The sequence below is a fragment of the Meriones unguiculatus genome, chromosome X (assembly GCF_030254825.1).
Source record: "Meriones unguiculatus strain TT.TT164.6M chromosome X, Bangor_MerUng_6.1, whole genome shotgun sequence".
Taxonomy (NCBI): domain Eukaryota; kingdom Metazoa; phylum Chordata; class Mammalia; order Rodentia; family Muridae; genus Meriones; species Meriones unguiculatus.
In genome coordinates, this window is record NC_083369.1 from 48,459,807 (window position 1) to 48,479,410 (window position 19,604).

Below are 19,604 nucleotides of genomic sequence, written 5' to 3' on the forward strand. Positions count from 1 at the left end.
GTGTTGCCTGATTAAGTTTAGAAGAAAACAGAAAAGTGATATCTGACACTCTTGAGCACAGAAACCCGTATTCAATGAGAGAAGAGAAACACAAAGTATAGTGTTGTAAACTAAGTCACTTACGTGTCGCCTGATTAATTAAGTTGAGAGGAAAACAGAAAAATGATACCTCACTCTGTAAAGCCCAAAAACCCTTTTCCAACGAAAGAAGATTACCATAAAGCACAGTGTTGTAAACTAAAACACATACATGTCGCCTGATTAACTACATTGAGAAGAAAACGAAAAAAGTAATATCTGATGGAGTAGAGCACTAAAACCCGTTTCCAAGGAAAGAAAAGGATCATAAAGCACAGTGTTTTAAATTGAAATACATACGTGTCGCCTGATTAAATACATTGATAGGAAAACAGAAAACTAATATCTAATGGTGTAGAACAAGGAAACCCGTTTTCAATGAAAGAACAGAAACACAATGCACAGGGTTGTAAACTGAAGGACATAGGTGTCGCCTGATTAACTAAAGTTTAGAAGAAAACAGAAAAGTGATATCACACACTGTACAGCACAGAAATCTGTATTCCACGAAAGAAGAGAAAAGCAAACATAGTATTGTAAACTAAAACACATAAGTGTCGCCTGATTAATTAGGTTGAGAGGAAAACAGAAAACTGATAGCTCATGCCGTGAAGCACAGAAATCCGTTTCCAATGAAAGAAGATTACCATAAAGCACAGTGTTGTAAACTAAAAAACATATGTGTCGCCTGATTAAATACGTTGATAGGAAAACAGAAAACTAATATCTGATGGTGTAGAACAAGGAAACCCGTTTTCAATGAAAGAACAGAAACGCAATGCACAGCATTGTAAACTGAAACACATACATGTCACTTAATTAACTAACTTTAGGAGAAAACAGAAAAATGATATCTCACACTGTACAGCACAGTAGCCTGTATTCAACAAGAGAACAGAAAAGCAAAGCATAGCATTGTAAACTAAGATACATATGTGTCGCTTAATTAACTAACCTTAGGAGAAAACAGAAAAATGATATCTCACACTGTACAGCACAGTAACCTGTATTCAATGAAAGAACAGAGAAGCAAAGCATAGCGTTGTAAACTAAGACACATATGTGTCGCCTGATTAAATAGGTTGAGAGGAAATCAGAAAACTGATACATCATATCGTTATGCACAGAAACCCGTTTCCAACGAAAGAAGATTACCATAAAGCACAGTGTTGTAAACTAAAACACATATGTGTCGCCTGATTAACTACGTTGAGAGGAAAACAGAAATCGAATATCTGATGGTATAGAACAAGAAAACCCATTTCCAACGAAAGAACAGAAAGGCAATGCACAGCATTGTAAACTGAAACAGATAGGTGTCCCCTGATTAACTAAAGTTTACAAGAAAACACAACAGTGATATCTCACAGTGTACAGCACAGAAACCTGTATTCAAGGAAAGAACAGAAAAGCAAAGCATAGCGTTGTAAACCAAAACACATACGTGTTGCCTGATTAACTTCGTTGAGAGGAAAACAGATAACTAATATCTGATGGTGTAGAACAAGGAAACCTGTTTCCAACGAAAGACCAGAAATGCAATGCTCAACGTTGTATACTGAAACATATACATGTTGCCTGATTAACTAAGTTTAGAAGAAAACAGAAAAATGATATCTCACACTCTTGAGCACAGAAACCCGTATTCAATGAAAGAATAGAAACACGAAGTATAACGTTGTAAACTAAGACACATAAGTGTCACCTGATTAATTAGGTTCAGGGGAAAACAGAAAACTGATACCTCATGCCGTAAAGCACAGAAACCTGTTTCTAACAAAAGTAGAGAAAAGCAAAGCATAGCGTTGTAAACTAAAACACATACGTGTCGCCTGATTAACTACGTTGATTAGGAAAAGAGAAAACTAATATGTGATGGTGTAGAACAAGGAAACCCATTTCCAATGAAAGAACAGAAACGCAATACACAGGGTTGTAAACTGAAACACATACGTGTCGCTTAATTAACTAACTTTAGGAGAAAACAAAAAAGTGATATCTCACACTGTACAGCACAGAAACCTGTATTGAACGAAAGAACAGAAAAGCAAAGCATAGCCTTGTAAACTAAGACACATATGTGTCGCCTGATTAATTAGGTTGAGAGGGAAACAGAAATCAAATGGTATAGAACAAGAAAAACCCATTTCCAATGAAAGAACAGAAAAGCAATGCACAGCATTGTAAACTGAAACAGATAGGTGTCCCTTGATTAACTAAAGTTTACAAGAAAACAGAAAAGTGATATCTCACAGTGTACAGCACAGAAACCTGTATTCAAGGAAAGAACAGAAAAGCAAAGCATAGCGTTGTAAACCAAAACACATACATGTCGCCTGATTAACTATGTTGAGAGGAAAACAGATAACTAATATCTGATAGTGTAGAAAAATGAAACCTTTTTCCAACGAAAGAGCAGAAATGCAATGCACAGCATTGTAAACTGAAACATGTACGTGTTGCCTGATTAACTAGGTTGAGAGGAAAAGAGAAAACTGATATCTCATGACATAAAGCACAGAAACCCGTTTCTAATGAAAGAACAGAAAAGCAAAGCATAGCGTTGTAAACTAAAACACATACGTGTCTCCTGATTACCTACGATGAGAGGAAAACAGAAAACTAATATCTGATGGAGTAGAGCAGAGAAACCTGTTTCCAAGGAAAGAAGAGGATCATAAAGCACAGCGTTGTAAATTGAAACACATACGTGTCGCCTGATTAAATACGTTGATAGGGAAACGGAAAACTAATATTTGATGGTGTAGAACAAGGAAACCGGTTTCCAATGAAAGAACAGAAACGCAATGCACAGCATTGTAAACTGAAACATATACGTGTCGCCTAAGTAACTAACTTGAGAAGGGAACAGAAAAGTGATATCTCACACTTTACAGCACAGAAACCTGTATTCAAGGAAAGAACAGAAAAGCAAATCATAGCATTGTAAACTAATACACATACATGTCACCTGATTATTTAGGTTGAGAGGGAAACAGAAAACTGATACCTCATGCCGTAAATCACACAAAACCGTTTCCAATGAAAGAAGAGAACCGTAAAGCACAGCATTGTAAACTAAAACACATACGTGTCGCCTGATTAAATACGTTGATAGGAAAACAGAAAACTAATATCTGATGAAGTAGAACACAGAAACCCATTTCCAACAAAAGAACAGAAAGGCAATGCACAGCGCTGTTACCTGAAACATATATGTGTTGCCTGATTAACTAAGTTTAGAAGAAAACAGAAAAGTGATATCTCACACTCTTGTGCACAGAAACCCGTATTCAACGAAAGAAAGGAAACACAAAGTATAGTGTTGTAAACTAAGACACATAGGTGTCGCCTGGTTAATTAGGTTGAGAGGAAAACAGAAAACTGATACCTCATGTTGTAAAGCACAGAAACCCGTTTCCAATGAAAGAACAGAAAAGCAAAGCATAGCGTTGTAAACTAAAACACATATGTGTCACCTGATTAACTACATTGAGAGTAAAACAGAAAACTAATATCTGATGGAGTAGAGCACAAAAATGCTTTTCCAACGAACGAAGAGGATCGTAAAGTACAGCGTTGTAAACTGAAACACATACCTGTCGCCTGATTAACTACGTTGATAGGAAAACAGAAAACTAATATCTGATGGTGTAGAACAAAGAAACCGGTTTCCAATGAAAGAACAGAAACGCAATGCACAGCGTTGTAAACTGAAACACATACGTGTTGCCTGAGTAACTAAAGTTTAGAAGAAAACAGAAAAGTGATATCTCACACTGTACAGCACAAAAGCCTGTATTCAACGAAAGAACAGAAAAGCAAAGCACAGCGTTGTAAAGTAAAACATATACGTGTCACCTGATTAACTACGTTGAGAGGAAAACAGAAAAGTAATATTTGATGGTGTAGAACAAGGAAACCCGTTTTCAACGAAAGAAGAGAACCATAAAGCACAGTGTTGTAAATTAAAATACATACGTGTCGCCTGATTTACTACTTTGATAGGAAAACAGAAAACAACGTTTGTGTTTTAGTATACAATGCTGTGTTTATGTTTCTGTTCTTACGTTGGAAACGGGTTTCTGTGTATTCTGTTCCTTCGTGGGAAACAGGCTTATGTGCTTTTGTGTTCTTTCGTTAGAAAGAGGTTGACATGCTATTATTTACTCCGTGAGATATCACTTTGCTGTTTACAACGCAACGTAGTTAGGCAGGTAAGATGTATGTGTTTCAGTTCACAATGCTGTGATATGAGTTTCTGTTCTTACGTTGGAAAGGGGTTTCTGTGCTCTTCTGTTCTTTCCTTGGAAACGGTTTTATGTTCTCTTCTCTACTGTGTGAGATATCAGTTTTCTGTTTTCCTATCAATCTCAGTAAGCAGGCAGATGTATGTGTTTTAGTTTGCAATGCTGTGTTTTCCTTTTCTTTTTTTACATTGGAAACCAGAGCATGTACTCTTCTCTACTGTGTGTGATATGACTTTACTCTTTTCATCTCAACCTACTTAAGGAGGTGAGACATATGTGTTTTCTTTTTCCTTGTCAACTTAATTCAGCAATATTGTTACATGTTTTCATGTAATTCCCTCACAATGCTCTGTTTTCTCTTTCTGTTCTAACCTCGGACATGTTCATGTACTTATCTCTCCTACACTAGGTATATCATTTTGCTGTTTTCTTCTCCACTTAGTTCAGTAACACAGTTACATATTTCCATGGACTTATTTCACAATGTTGTGCTTTCCGTTTTTGTTCTTAGCTTGGAAACACATTCATGTGCTCTTCACTACCATGCTAGATATATCAGTTTTCTGTTTTCTTCTCAACTTAATTCATTAACATTGTTACACGTTTTCAAGTACTTCATAATGCCGTACTTCGCCTTTCTGTTCTTACCTTGGAAACAAGTTCATGTGCTGTTCTCTGCTGTGCTAGATATATTTTCTATTTTCTTATCAACTTAATTCAGTAACATTATTTCGTGTTTTCATGTACTTACATCACAACACTGTGCTTTGTATTTTTGTTCTTATGTTGGAAATGTGTGTATGTGCTCTTCTCTACTGCGTGATTTATCACTTCTGTTTTCCTCTCAACCTAGTTAAGCAGGCGAGATGTATGTGTTCATAATGCTTTGTTTTACGATTCTTTACTTCCTTTGGAAAATTCATTTCTGTGCTCTTCTTTACTTTGCTCGATATCCCTTTTCAGTTTTCTTTTCAACTTACTTGAAAAACACTTCTATGTGTTAGGGTTAGGGTTAGGGTTAGGGCAGTGTTACGGATAGGTTTAGGGTTAAGGTTAGTGATAAGGTTGTGTTAGGGTTAGGGTCACAGTTGAGTTAGTTTTTTTATGATTAGGGTAGGGTTAGGGTTAGTGTTAAGATAAGGGTTAGGGTTAAGGTTGTGTTAGGGTTACTGTTAATGTTACGATTAGAGTTAATTAGGGCTGTGTTAGGATTCAGGTTGTGTTAGGGTTAGGGTTGGTTTCAGATTATGGTTAGGTTTAGGGTTAGTGTTAGGGTTAGGGTTGAGTTAGGGTTAGGGTTAGGGTAGGGCTAGGGTTAGAGCTAGGGCTAGAGTTAGGTTAGATTTAGGGTTAGCTTTAGGGCTAGGGCTAGGGCTAGGATTAGAGTTAGGGTTAGGTTTAGGGTTACAGTTAGGATTAGTTATAGGTAAGGGCTAGGGTTAGTGTTAGGGCTAGGGCTAGGGCTAGGGCTAGGGCTAAGGCAAGGGCAAGGACAAGGGCAAGGGCAAGGGCAAGGGCAAGGGCAAGGGCTAGGGCTAGGGTTCCAGGTAGGGCTAGGTTTAAGGTTAGGGTTACCATTAGGGCTAGGGCCAGGGCTAGGGTTAGGGCTAGGGCTAGGGCCAGGGTTAGGTTTAGAGTTAGGGTTAGGGCTAAGCCTAGAGTTAGGGCTAGGGCTGGGGTTAGGGTCAGTGCTAGGGCTAGTGTTAGGCCTATCCCTAGTGATAGGGTAAGGGTTAAGGTTAGGGCTAGGGCTATGGCTAGGGCAATGGCTATGGCTAGGGGTCCGGCTAGGTTTAGGGTTAGGGTTAGGGTTAGGGTTAGGGTTAGGGTTAGGGTTAGGGTTAGGGTTAGGACTAGGATTAGAGCTAGGGCTAGAGTTAGGTTAGATTTAGGGTTAGCTTTAGGGCTAGGGCTAGGGCTAGGATTAGAGTTAGGGTTAGGTTTAGGGCTATTGCTAGGGTAAGGGTTAGGACTAGGATTAGGGCTAAGGATAGGGCTTGGGTTAGGTTTAGAGCTACTGCTAGGGCTAGGCCTAGGGCTAGGGTTAGGGCTATGGCTATGGCTATGGCTAGGGCTAGGGCTAGGGTTAGGGTTAGGTCTAGAGCCAGGGCTAGGGATAGTGTTAGGGTTAGGGTTAGGGTTAGGGTTAGGGTTAGGGTTAGGGTTAGGGTTAGGGTTAGGGCTCCAGCTAGGGCTAGGGTTATGGTTAGGTTTAGGGTTACAGTTAAGGTTAGTTATAGGGTTATTGTTAGGGCTAGGGTTAGGGTTAGGTTAACATTAGGGCTAGGGCTAGGGCCAGGGCTAGGGCTAGGGGTAGGGCTAGGGATATGGTTGGGTTAGGGTTAGGGTTAGGGCTTGGGCTACGGATAGGGTTATGATTAGGGCTAGGGCTAGGACTAAAGCTAAGGCTAGGGCTCCAGCTAGGGCTAGGCTTAGGGTTAGGGCTATGACTAGGGCTAAAGCTAGGGTTAGGGCTAGTGTTAGGTTTAGGGTTACAGTTAGGATTAGTTATAGGGTTAGGACTAGGGTTAGTGTTAGGTGTAGGGCTAGGTCTAGGGCTAGGGATAGGGTTAAGGTTAGGGCTCCAGCTAGGGCTAGGGTTAGGTTTAGGTTTAGGGTTACAGTTAGTGTTAGTTATAGGGTTATTGTTAGGGCTAGGGTTAGGGTTAGGTTAGCATTAGAGCTAGGTCTAGGGCCAGGGCTAAGGCTAGGGTAGGGCTAGGGCTACGGTAGGGTTAGGGTTAGGGCTACGGCTAGGGCTAGGGATAAGGTTAGGGCTAGGGCTAGGGCTAGGGACTAAAGCTAAGGCTAGGGCTCCAGCTATGGCTAGGCCTAAGGTTACAGTTAGGGCTAGGGCTAGGGCTAGGGTTAGGGTTAGGGCTATGACTAGGGCTAAAGCTAGGGCTAGGGCTAGGGTTAGGTTTAGGGTTACAGTTAGGATTAATTATAGGTAAGGGCTAGGGTTAGTGTTAGGGCTAGGGCTAGGGCTAGGGCTAAGGCAAGGGCAAGGGCAAGGACAAGGGCAAGGGCTAGGGCTAGGGTTCCAGGTAGGGCTAGGTTTAAGGTTAGGGTTACCATTAGGGCTAGGGCCAGGGCTAGGATTAGGACTAGGGCTAGGGCTAGGGTTAGGTTTAGAGTTAGGATTAGGGCTAAGCCTAGGGTTAGGGCTAGGGCTGGGGTTAGGGTCAGTGCTAGGGCTAGTGTTAGGCCTATCCCTAGTGCTAGGGTAAGGGTTAAGGTTAGGGCTAGGGCTAGGGTTATGGCTACGGCAATGGCTAGGGCTAGGGGTCCGGCTAGGTTTAGGGTTAGGGTTAGGGTTAAGGTTAGGGTTAGGGTTAGGGTTAGGGCTAGGGCTAGGGCTAGGGTTAGAGCTAGGGCTAGAGCTAGGGCTAGAGTTAGGTTAGATTTAGGGTTAGCTTTAGGGCTAGGGCTAGGGCTAGGATTAGAGTTAGGGTTAGGTTTAGGGCTATTGCTAGGGTAAGGGTTAGGACTAGGATTAGGACTAAGGATAGGGCTTGGGTTAGGTTTAGAGCTACTGCTAGGGCTAGGTCTAGGGCTATCACTAGGGCTCTGGCTAGGGCTAGGGTTATGGTTAAGGTTAGGTCCAGGGCTAGTTCTAAAGCTAGTGTTAATCTTAGTGCTAGAGCTAGTGTTAGGCCTATGGCTAAGTCTAGGATTAGGGTTAGGGTTAGTGCTAGGGCTAGGTTTAAGTTTAGGTTTAGGTTAGGGTTAGGGTTTGGATTAGGGTTAGGGCTACAGCTAGGGCTAAGGTTATGGCAAGTCTAGGGCTAGAGTTGGGGTTAGGGCTAGGGCTAGGGTTAGGGTTAGGCCTATGTCTAGGACTAGGACTAGTATAAGGGCTAGGTCTAGGGTTTGGGTTAGGGCCAGGGCTAGGGTTTGGGTAGGGTTAGGGCTAAGGCTAGGACTAGGGCTAGGGTTAGGGTCAGGGCTAGGGTTAAGTTCAGTGCTAGTGCTAGTGCAAGGCCTATGGCTAAGGCTAGGGTTAGGGTCAGGGCTAGGGTTAAGTTCAGTGCTAGTGCTAGTGCAAGGCCTATGGCTAAGGCTAGGGTTAGGGTTAGGGTTAGGGTTAGGGTTAGGGTTAGGGTTAGGGTTAGGGTTAGGGTAGGGCTAGGACTAGGTTTAAGGCAAGGGTTAGGTTTAGGGTTAGAATTAGGGCTAGGGCTATGGCTAGGGTTAGGTATAGGGGTAGGGCTAGGGCTAGATTTAGGATTAGTGCTAGGTTTAGGGCTAGTGCTAAGGCTAGTGCTAGGGTTAGGGCTATGGGTAGGTCTAGGACTATGGCTAAAGCTAGGGCTAGAAATATAGCTAGAGTCAGTGTTAGTGTTAGGAATAGGGTAAGGGTTAGGGCTAGGCCTAGGGCTAGGTTTATATTTAGGTTTAGGGTTACAGCTAGGGCTAGGGCTAGGGCTAGGGCTAGGGCTAGGGCTATGGATTGTGTTAGATTAGGTTTAGATTTAGGTTTAGAGTTAGGGTTAGGATTAGGGTTAGAGCTAGGGCTAGAGTAATGGCTAAGGTTAGAGTTAGGACTAAGGTTAGCGTTAGGATTAGTACTAGGGCTAGTGGTAGGCATATGGCTAGGTGTATGTTTAGATTTAGGGTTAGGGCTAGGGCTAGGGTTAGGGTTAGGTTTAGGGTTAATGTTAGAGTTAGGGTTAGGGCTGGTTTTAAGGTTAGGGCTAGGGGTAGATTTAAGGTTAGGGGTAAGGTTAGGAGGGTTAGGGTTAGGGGGTAAGTTAGGGTCTAGGGCTAGGGCTATGGTCAAGGTTAGGGTTAGGATTAAGTTTAGGTTTAGGGTTAGGGTTGGGTTAGGGTTAGTTTCAGGGTTAGGGTTAGTGTCAATATTACAGTTAGTGTTAGGGTTAGTGTCAGTATTAGGGTTAGGGTTAGGATTAGGGTTAGGGCAGCAATGAAGGGTTAGGGTTAGGATTAGGGTTATGGTTAGGCCAGCAATCAAGGGTTAGGGTTGGGGAAAGGTTAGGATCAGGGTTAGGCCAGCAATGAATGTTTAAGGTTAGGGTTAGGGTTAGGATGAGGGTTAGGTTTAGGGTTAGTGTTAGAATGAGTGTGAGGATGAGGGTGAGAGTGAGGGTGAGGGTGAGGGTGAGGGTTAGGCTTAGGTTTAGGGTTAGAGTTAGGGTTAGGGTTAGGGTTAGGGTTTGGGTTAGGGATAGGCCAGGGTTAGGGTTAGGGTCCGGGTTAAGGTTAGGCATACCCTAGAGTTAGGGTTAGCGTTAGGGTGAGGGAGAGAGTTAATGTTAGTGTTAGCGTTAGGGTGAGGGAGAGAGTTAATGTTAGGGTTAGGGTTAGGATTAGGGTTAGGGTGAGGGTAAGGGTTACTGTTAGTGTTAGGGTTGGGGTTAGGGTTAGGATTATGGTAACAGTTAGGGTTAGGGTTAGGCTTAGGGTTAGGATGAGGGTTAGGGTTATCTTTACTGTCAGGTTAGGGTTATTGTTAGGGTTAGGGTTAGGGTTAGCGTTTTGGTGAGGGTTAGGGTTAGGATGAGGGTGAGGGTGAGGTTTAGGGTTAGGTTAAGGGTTAGGGGTTAGGGTTAGGGTTAGGATGAGGGTTAGGGTTATCTTTACTGTCAGGTTAGGGTTATTGTTAGAATTAGGGTTAGGGTTAGGGTTATTGTTAGGGTTAGGGTTAGAATGAGGATGAGGGTTCGGGTGAGGGTTTGGGTTAAGGTTAGGTTTAGGGTTAGTGTTAGGTTTAGGCTGAGGGTTAGGGTTAGGGTTATCATTACGGTTAGGGTTGGCATTTTGGTGAGGTTGGGGTTTAGGGTTAGGGTTAGGGTTAGGGTCAGGGTCAGGGACAGGGTCAGGGTCAGGGTCAGGGTCAGGGTCAGGGTCAGGGTCAGGGTTAGGTTCAGGTTTAGGGTTAGGGTTATAGTAACGGTTAGGGTTTTGGTTAGAGTTAGGGTTAGGGGTTATGGTTAGGCATAGGGTGAGGGTTAGGATCTGGGTCAGCGTGAGTATTAGGCTTAGGGGTAGGGTAGGGTTAGCCTTAGGGTTAGGATGAGTGTTAGGGTTAGTGTTAGGGTCAGGGTTAGGGTCAGGGTCAGGGTCAGGGTCAGGGTTAAGTTCAGGTTTAGGGTTAGGGTTAGGGTTAGTGATTAGTGTTAGGGTTAGGGGTTAGGGTTAGGGTTAGGGTTAGGGTTAGGCTTTGGGTTAGGGCTTGCATCTGGGTCAGCGTGAGATTTGGGGTTAGGGTCAGGGTTAGGGTTAGCATTTTGGTGAGTGTGGGGTTAGGGTTCTGGTTAGGGTTAGGCCAGCAATGAGGCATTAGAGTTAGGGTTAAGGTTATTGTTAGGGTGAGGTTTAGAGTTATTGTTAGGGTTAGGGAGAGGGTGAGGGTTAGGGTTAGGGGTTAGGGCTTAGGGTTAGGGTGTGGGTTAGAGTGAGGATGAGGGTTTGTGTTAGGGTTAGGGTTAGTGTTAGTGTTAGGGTTTGGGTTAGGGTTAGGGTGAGGGTTAGAGTTAGCATTAGGGTTAGGGTTAGGGTTAGGGGTTAAGGTTAGGCATAGTGTGAGGATTAGTATCTGGGTCAGCATGAGTATTAGGCTCTGGGGTAGGATTAGGGTTCTCCTTAGGGTTAGGATGAGCATTAGGTTTAGGGTTAGGGTCAGGGTTAGGGTTAGGTTTAGGGTTAGTGTCAGTATTAGGGTTAGGCCAGCAATGAAGGGTCATGGTTAGGGTTCTCCTTAGGGTTAGGATGAGCATTAGGGTTAGGTTTAGGGGTTAAGTTTAGGTTTAGGGTTAGGGTTAGGGTTAGGGTTAGCTTTAGGGTTGGGGTTAGGGTTAGGTTTAGGTTTAGGGTTAGGGTTAGGGTTAGTGTTAGTGTTAATATTACAGTTAGTGTTAGGGTTAGTGTTAGTTTCAGTATTAGGGTTAGGGTTAGGGTTAGGTTTAGGCCAGCAATAAAGGGTTAGGGTTAGGGTTAGTGTTAGGGTTAGTGTCAGTATTAGGATCAGGCCAGCAATGAAGGGTTACTGTTAGGGTTAGGATGAGTGTGAGGCCTAGGTTTAGAGTTAGGATTAGGGTTAAGGGTATTGTTAGGGTTCTGGTTAGGGTTAGTGTTAGGGTTAAGGTTAGGGTTAGGGTTAGGGTTAGGGTTAGCATTTTGGTGAGAGTGGGGGTTAGGTTTAGTGTTAGGGATGTGGTTAGCTTTAGCGTTGGGTTCTGGGTCAGCATGAGGGTTAGAGTTAGGGTTAGGTTTAAGTTTAGGTTTAGGGTTAGGGTTAGTGTCAATATTACAGTTAGTGTTAGGGTTAGTGTTAGTTTCAATATTAGGGTTAGGGTTAGGGTTAGGGTTAGGTTTAGGCCAGCAATAAAGAGTAAGGGTTAGGGTTAGGGTTAGGTTTAGGCCGGCAATAAAGAGTAAGGGTTAGGGTTAGGGTTAGGTTTAGGCCAGCAATAAAGGGTTAGGGTTAGGGTTAGGGTTAGGGTTAGGGTTAGGGTTAGGGTTAGGATGAGGGAGAGGGTGAGGTTTAGTGTTAATGTTAGGGTTAGGGACAGGATGAATGTGAGGGTGACAGTGAGGGTTAGGGTTCGGGTTAGGGTTAGGGTTTGGGCTAGGTCAGAGTTAGGGTTAGGGTTGGGGTTAGGGTTAGGATTAATCAAGGGTCAGGGTTATGTTAGGGTTAGCGTTAGGGTTAGGGTTAGGCCAGGTTTAGGGTTAGGGTTAGGATTAAGCCAGCAAGGAAGGGTTAGTTTTAGGGTTAAGTTTAGGGTTAGGGTTAGGGTTAGGATGAGGCCTAGGGTTAGGTTTAAGGTTAGGGTTAGGGTTAGTGTTAGTGTTAGGATTAGTGTTTGGGTTAGGGTTAGGGTGATGGTTAGAGTTAGCATTAGGGTTAGGGTCAGGGTGAGGGTTAGGGTTAAGATTAGGGTTAGGGGTTAAGGTTAGGCATAGTGTGAGGGTTAGGATCTGGGTCAGCATGAGTATTAGTCTTAGGGGTAGGATTAGGGTTCTCCTTAGGGTTAGGATGAGCGTTAGGTTTAGGGTTAGGGCCAGGGTTAGGGTCAGGTTTAGGGTTAGGTTGACGATTAGTGTCAGTATTAGGTTTTGGCCAGCAATGAAGGGTTATGGTTAGGGATAGCCTTAGGGTTAGGATGGGCGTTAGGGTTACGGTTAGGGTCGGGGTTAGGGTTAGGTTTGGGGTTAGTGACAGTATTACGGTTAGGCCAGCAATGAAGAGTTAGTGTTAGAGTTAGGGTTAGGGTTAGGGTTAGGGTTAGGGTTAGGGTTAGGGTTAGCTTTAGGGTTAGGGTTAGGGTTAGGGTTAGTGTCAGTATTAGGATCAGGCCAGCAATAAAGGGTTACTGTTAGGGTCAGGATGAGTGTGAGGCCTAGGTTTAGAGTTAGGATTAGGGTTAGGGTTAGGGTTATTAATAGGGTTAGGGATAGGAATAGGGTTATTGTTAGGGTTCTGGTTAGGGTTATTGTTAGGCTTAGGGTTAGGGTTAAGGTTAGGGTTAGGCCAGGGATAGGGTAGGGTTAGGGTTAGGCTTAGGGTTAGGGTTAGCGTTTTGGTGAGAGTGGGGGTTAGGTTTAGTGTTAGGGATATGGTTAGGTTTAGCGTTGGGGTCTGGGTCAGCGTGAGGGTTAGGGTTAGGGTTAGGTTTAGGTTTAGGGTTAGGGTTAGGGTTAGGCCAACAATGAAGGGTTAGGGTTAGTGTAAGGGTGAGGGCAAGGGTTAGGGTTAGGGTTAAGGTTAGTGTCAATATTATGGTTAGTGTTAGGGTTAGTATTAGTTTCAGTATTAGGGTTAGGGTTAAGGTTAGGTTTAGGCCAGCAATAAAGGGTTAGGGTTAGGGTTAGTGTTAGGGTTAGGATGAGGGAGAGGGTAAGGTTTAGTGTTAGTGTTAGGGTTAGGATTTGGGTTAGGGGCAGGATGAATGTGAGGGTGAGGGTTCGGGTTAGGGTTCGGGTTAGGGTTAGGGATGGGTCAGAGTTAGGGTTAGGGTCGGGGTTAGGGTTAGGATTAATCAAGGGTCAGGGTTATGCTAGGGTTAGCGTTAGGGTTAGGGTTAGGCCAGGTTTAGGGTTAAGGTTAGTGTTGGGGTTAAGCCAGCAATGAAGGGTTAGGTTTAGGGTTAGGGTTAGGGTTAGGGTGAGGGCTAGGGTTATGGTTAGTGTTAGGGTTAACCTTAGGGTTAGGGTTAGGGTTAGGGTTAGGTTTAGGCCAGCAATGAAGGGTTAGGGTTAGGGTTAAGGTTAGGGTCATGGTTAGGCCAGCAATGAAGTTTAGTGTTAGGATTAGAGTTAGGGTGAGTGTGAGGTTTAGGGTTAGTGTTAGAGTTAGGTTTAGGGTAGGGTTAGGTTTAGGTTTAGCCTTAGGGTTAGAATGAGTGTTAGGGTTAGGGTTAGGGTTAGCTTTAGGGTTAGGGTTCGGGTTACAGTTAGTGTCAGTATTTGGTTTAGGTCAGCAATGAAGGGTTAGGGTTAGAGTTATGGTTACAATGAGGGTGAGGGATAGGGTTAGGATTATGTTTCAGTTTACCTTTAGTTTTAGGGCCTGGGTCAGTGTGAGGGTTAGGGATAGGGTTTGGATTAGTGTTAGGGTTAGGGTTAGGGTTACAATGAGGGTGAGGGCTAGGGTTAGGCTTATGTTTAGGTTTATGTTTAGGGTTAGGGCCTGGGTCAGTGTGAGGATTAGGGATAGGCTTTGGGTTAGGGTTAGGTTTATTGTTAGGGTTCGGGTTAGGGTTATGGTTATTGTTAGGGTTAGGGATAGGATTAGGGTTATTGTTAGGGTTACGGTTACGGTTATTGTTAGGGTTAGGGTTTAGGTTTAGGTTTAGGTTTAGGTTTAGGGTTTGGGTTGGGGTTAGGGTTAGGGTTAGGGTTAGGGTAAGGGTTAGCGTTTTCGTGAGGGTGGGGGTTAGGGTTAGGTTTAGGGTTAGAGTTAGCTCAGGGTTAAGGGATACGGTTAGGGTTAGGGTTAGGGTCAGGGTCAGGGTTAGGGTTAGGGTTAAGGTTAGAGTTAGTGTTAGGTTTAATGTCAGCGTTAGGTTTAGGGTTAGTGTTAGTATCAATATTACGGTTAGTGTTAAGATTATGGTTAGGCCAACAACGAAGTGTTAGGGTTAGGTTTAGGGTTAGGATTAGGATTAGGGTGAGGGCTACGGTTAGGGTTATGGTTAGGCCAGCATTGAAGGGTTAGGGTTAGTGTAAAGGTTAGGGTCAGGGTTAGGCCAGCAATGAAGGTTTAGTGTTAGGGTTAGGCTTAGGATGAGGTAGAGGGTGAGGGTACATGTTAGAGTTAATTTTAGTGTTAGGGTTAGGGTTAGGGTTAGGGTTAGGATGAGTGTGAGGGTGAGTGTGAGGGTGAGGGTGAGGGTTAGGTTTAGGGTTAGGGTTACTGTTAGGGTTAGGGATAGGCCAGGGTTAGGGTTCTGGTCCGTGTTAAGGTTAGGATTACCCTAGCATTTGGGTGTGGGTTAGGGTTAGGGTTCTGGTCCGTGTTAAGGTTAGGATTACCCTAGCGTTTGGGTGTGGGTTAGGGTGAGGGTGAGGTTTACTGTTAGTGTTAGGGTTGGGGTTATTGTTAGGGTTATGGTAACGGTTAGGGTTAGGTTTAGGATGAGGGTTAGGGTTATTGTTACAGTTAGGTTTAGGGTTATTGTTAGGGTGAGGGTGAGGGTGAGGGTGAGGGTGAGGGTGAGGGTGAGGGTGAGGGTAAGGGTGATGGTTAGGGTTAGGTTAAGGGTTAGGGGTTAGGGTGAGGTTTAGGGTAAGGATGAGGGTGAGGAATAGGGTTAGGTATAGGGTTAGGGTTAGGATGAGGGTGAGTGTTAGAATTAGGGTTGGGGTTAGGGTCATTTTTAGTGTAGGGTTAGGTTTAGGATGAGGGCTCGGGCTCGGGTTAGGGTTACGGTTAGGGTTATGTTCTGGGTGAGTGTGAGGTTTAGGGTTAAGTTTAGGTTTAGGGTTAGTGTTAGGTTTAGGCTGAGGGTTAGGGTTAGGGTTAGCGTTACGGTTAGGGTGGGCATTTTGGCGAGGTTGGGGTTTAGGGTTAGAGTTAGGGTCAGGGTCAGGGTTAGGGTTAGGGGTTAGGATTAGGGTTAGGCTTTGGGTTAGGGCTAGTGTCTGGGTAAGTGTGAGGTTTGGGGTTAGGGTCAGGGTTAGGGTTAGCGTTTTGGTGAGTGTGGGGTTAGGGTTAGGGTTAGGGTTATTGTTAAGGTGAGGTTTAGAGTTATTGTTAGGGTTAGGGAGAGGGTGAGGTTTAGGGTTAGGGGTTAGGGCTTAGGGTTAGGGTTAGGGTGTGGGTTACAGTGAGGGTGAGGGTTTGTGTTAGGGTTAGGGTTAATGTTAGTGTTAGGGTTAGGGTTAGGATTAGGGTTAGGGTTAGGCTTTGGGTTAGGGCTTGCATCTGGGTCAGCGTGAGATTTGGGGTTAGGGTCAGGGTTAGGGTTAGCATTTTGGTGAGTGTGGGGTTAGGGTTCTGGTTAGAGTTAGGCCAGCAATGAGGTATTAGAGTTAGGGTTAAGGTTATTGTTAGGGTGAGGTTTAGAGTTATTGTTAGGGTTAAGGAGAGGGTGAGGGTTAGGGTTAGGGGTTAGGGCTTAGGGTTAGGGTGTGGGTTAGAGTGAGGGTGAGGGTTTGTGCTAGGGTTAGGGTTAGGGTTAGCGTTTTGGTGAGTGTGGGGTTAGGGTTAGGGTTAGGGTTATTGTTAAGGTGAGGTTTAGAGTTATTTTTAGGGTTAGGGAGAGGGTGAGGTTTAGGGTTAGGGGTTAGGGCTTAGGGTTAGGGTTAGGGTGTGGGTTAGAGTGAGGGTGAGTGTTTGTGTTAGGGTTAGGGTTAGTGTTAGTGTTAGGGTTTGGGTTAGGGTTAGGGTGAGGGTTAGAGTTAGCTTTAGGGTTAGGGTGAGGGTGAGGGTTAGGGTTAGGGTCGGGTATAGTGTTAGGGTTGGGGTTAGGATTAGGGTTAGGGTTAGGGGTTAGGTTTAGGGTTAGGTTTAGGGTTAGGTTTAGGGTTAGGTTTAAGGTTAGGTTTAGGGGTTAGTGTTAGGGTTAGGGTCTGGGTCAGATTGAGTTTTAGGCTTAGTGGTAGAGTTAGGGTTAGGGTTAGCCTTAGGGTTAGGATGAGGGTTAGGGTTAGGTTTAGGGTTAGCTTTAGGGTTAGGGTTAGGGTTAGGGTTAGTGTCAGTATTAGGATTAGGCACACAATGAAGGGTTAGGGTTAGGGTTAGGATGAGTGTGAGGGCTAGGTTTACAGTTAGGGTTAGTGTTAGGGTTAGGTTTAGGGTCTGGGTCAGCGTGAGGGTTAGGGATAGGGTTAGGTTTATTGTTAGGGTTACAGTTAGGGTTATTGATAAGGTTAAGGATAGGGTTAGGGTTATTGTTAGCGTTCTATTTGGGTTATTATTAGGGTTAGGGTTAGGGTTAGGATTAAGGTTAGGGTTAGGGTTAAACCAGGGATAGGGTAGGGTTATGGTTAGGGTTAGGGTTTTGCTGAGAGTGGGGTTTAGGTTTAGTGTTAGGGATACGGTTAGGTTTAGTGTTGGGGTCTGGGTCAGCGTGAGGGTTAGGGTTAGGGCTAGGGTTAGGTTTAGGTTTAGGTTTAGGGTTAGGGTTAGGATTAGGCCAGCAATGAAGGGTTAGGGTTAGTGTAAGGGTGAGTCAAAGGGTTAGGGTTAGGGTTAGGGTTAGTGTCACCATTCGTTTTAGTGTTAGGGTTAGTGTCAATATTACTGTTAGTGATAGGGTTAGTGTTAGTGTCAGTGTCAGTATTAGGGTTAGGATTAGGTTTAGGTTTAGGCCAGAAATAAAGGGTTAGGTTTAGGGTTAGGGTTAGGGTTGCAATGAGGGAGAGGGGGAGGTTTAGTGTTAGTGTTAGTGTTAGGGTCAGGATGAATGTGAGGGTGAGGGTTAGGGTTAGGGTTAGGGATAGGTCAGAGTTAGGTTTAGGGGACGGGTTAGGGTTAGGATTAATCAAGGGTTAGGGTGAGGGTTAGGGTTAGGCTTATGTTTAGGGTCAGGGTTATGCTAGGGTTAGCGTAAGTGTTAGGGTTAGGCCAGGTTTAGGTTTAGGTTTAGGGTTAGGGTTAGGGTTAGGGTTAGGGTTAGGGTTAGGGTTATTGTAGGGTTAGGGTTTGGGTGAGGGTTAGGGTTAGGGTTAGGGTTAGGATGAGGGCTAGGGTTAGGGTTAGGTTTAGGGTTATTGTTAGGGTTAGGGTTATTGTTAGGGTTAGGTTAAGGGTGAGGTTTAGTGTTAGGGTTAGTGTTAGGGTGAGGGCTAGGGTTAGGTTAGGTTTAGAGTTAGCCTTAGGGTTAGGGTTAGGGTTAGAATTAGGCCAGCAATGAAGGGTTAGGGTTAGGGTTAGGGTGAGGGTGAGGGTCAGGGTCAGGGTCAGCCTGAGAGTTAAGGTTAGGTTTAGGGTTAGGGTTAGGTTTAGGGTTAGGGTTAGAGTTAGGGTTAGGATTACTGTGAGGGTAGGTTTAGGGTTAGGGTTAGAGTCAATATTCTTGTTAGTGTTAGGGTTAGGGTTAGTGTCAGGATTAAGGTTAGGCCAACAATGAAGTTTTAGTGTTAGGGTTAGGGTTAAGGTTTGGGTTAGAGTTAGCATTAGGGTTAGGGTTAGGGTGAGAGTGAGTTTTAGGTTTAGGGTTAGGGTTAGGGTTTAGGGTTAGGGTTAGGAACTGTGTCAGTGTGAGTGTTAGGGTTAGGGGTTGGGTTAGGGTTAGGGTTAGCCTAAGGGTTAGAATGACTGTTAGGGTTTGGGTTAGCTTTAGGGTTATTGTTCGGGTTATGGTTAGTGTCAGTATTAGCGTTAGGTCAGCAATGAAGGGTAGAATTAGGGTTAGGGTTACGATGAGGGTGAGGGATAGGGTTAGGGTTATGTTTACATTTAGGTTTAGGTTTAGGGCCTGAGTTAGTGTGAGGGTTAGGGTTAGGGTTTGGGTTAGGGTTAGTTTTATTGTTAGCGTTAGCGTTAGGGTTAGGGTTATTGCCAGATTTAGGGATAGGGTTAGGGTTATTGTTAGGTAAGGGTTAGTGATAGGGTTAGTCCAGATGTAGGGTTAGTGTTAGGGTTAGCGTTTTGATGAGGGTGGGGTTTACGGTTAGGGTTAGAGATATGGTTAGGGTTAGGGTTAGTATCAATATTACGGTTAGTGTTAGGGTTAAGGTTCGGCCAGCAACGAAGTGTTAGGGTTAGGGTTAGGGTTAGGGTTAGGGTTAGGGTTAGGGTTAGGGTTACAATGAAGGTTATGGATAAGGTTAGGAATATATTTAGTTTTACCTTTAGTTTTAGGGCCTTGGTCAGTGTGAGTGATAGAGATAGGGTTTGGGTTAGGGTTTGGGTTAGGGTTAGGGTTAAGTTTAGGGTCACGATGACGGTGAGGTCTAGGGTTAGGGTTACGTTTAGGTTTACCTTTAGGGTTAGGGCCTGGGTCAGTGTGAGGATTAGGGATAGGCTTTGGGTTAGGGTTAGGTTTATTGTTAGGGTTAGGGTTAGGGTTACTGTTAGGGTTAGGGATAGGATTAGGGTTTTTGTTAGGGTTAGGGTTAGGTCAGATGTAGGAATAGTGTTAGGGTTAGCATTTTGATGAAGGTCTGGGTTACTGTTAGGGTTAGTGATACGGTTAGGGTTAGGGTTAGATTTAGTGTTAGGGTTAGAGTTAATGTCAGGGTTAGGTTTAGGGTTAGGGTTAGAATCAATATTACAGTTAGTGTTAGGGTTAGGGTTAAGCCAGCAACGAAGTGTTAATGTTAGGGTTAGGGTTAATGTGAAAGCTAGGGTTAGGGTTAGGGTTAGTCTTAGGGTTAGGGTTAGGGTCAGGCCAGCAATGAAGGGTTAGATTTAGAGTTAAGTTTAGGGTCAGGGTTAGGCCAGCAATGAAGGTTTAGGGTTAGGGTTTGTTTTAGGGTTAATGTTACGGTTAGCATGAGGGAGATGGTGAGGTTTAGTGTTAGTGTTAGGGATAGGATTAGGGTTAGGGTTAGGATGAGTGTGAGTGTGATGGTGAGGGTGAGGGCGAGGGTGAGGGTGAGAGTTAGGGTTAGGGTTAGGCTTAGGGTGAGGGTTAGAATCTGGGTCAGCTTGAGGGTAGTGTTTGGGTTAGGGTTAGTGTTAGGTTTAGGGTTAGGGTTAGGGTTAAATTTAGGGTTAGGATTACTCTGAGGGTAGGTTTAGGGTTAGGGTTTGAGTCAATATTACGTTAGTGTTAGGGTTAGGGTTAGGCCAGCAAGGAAGTGTTAGGGTTAGGGTTAGGGTTAGGTTTAGGCTAGCAATGAAGGTTTAGGGTTAGGATT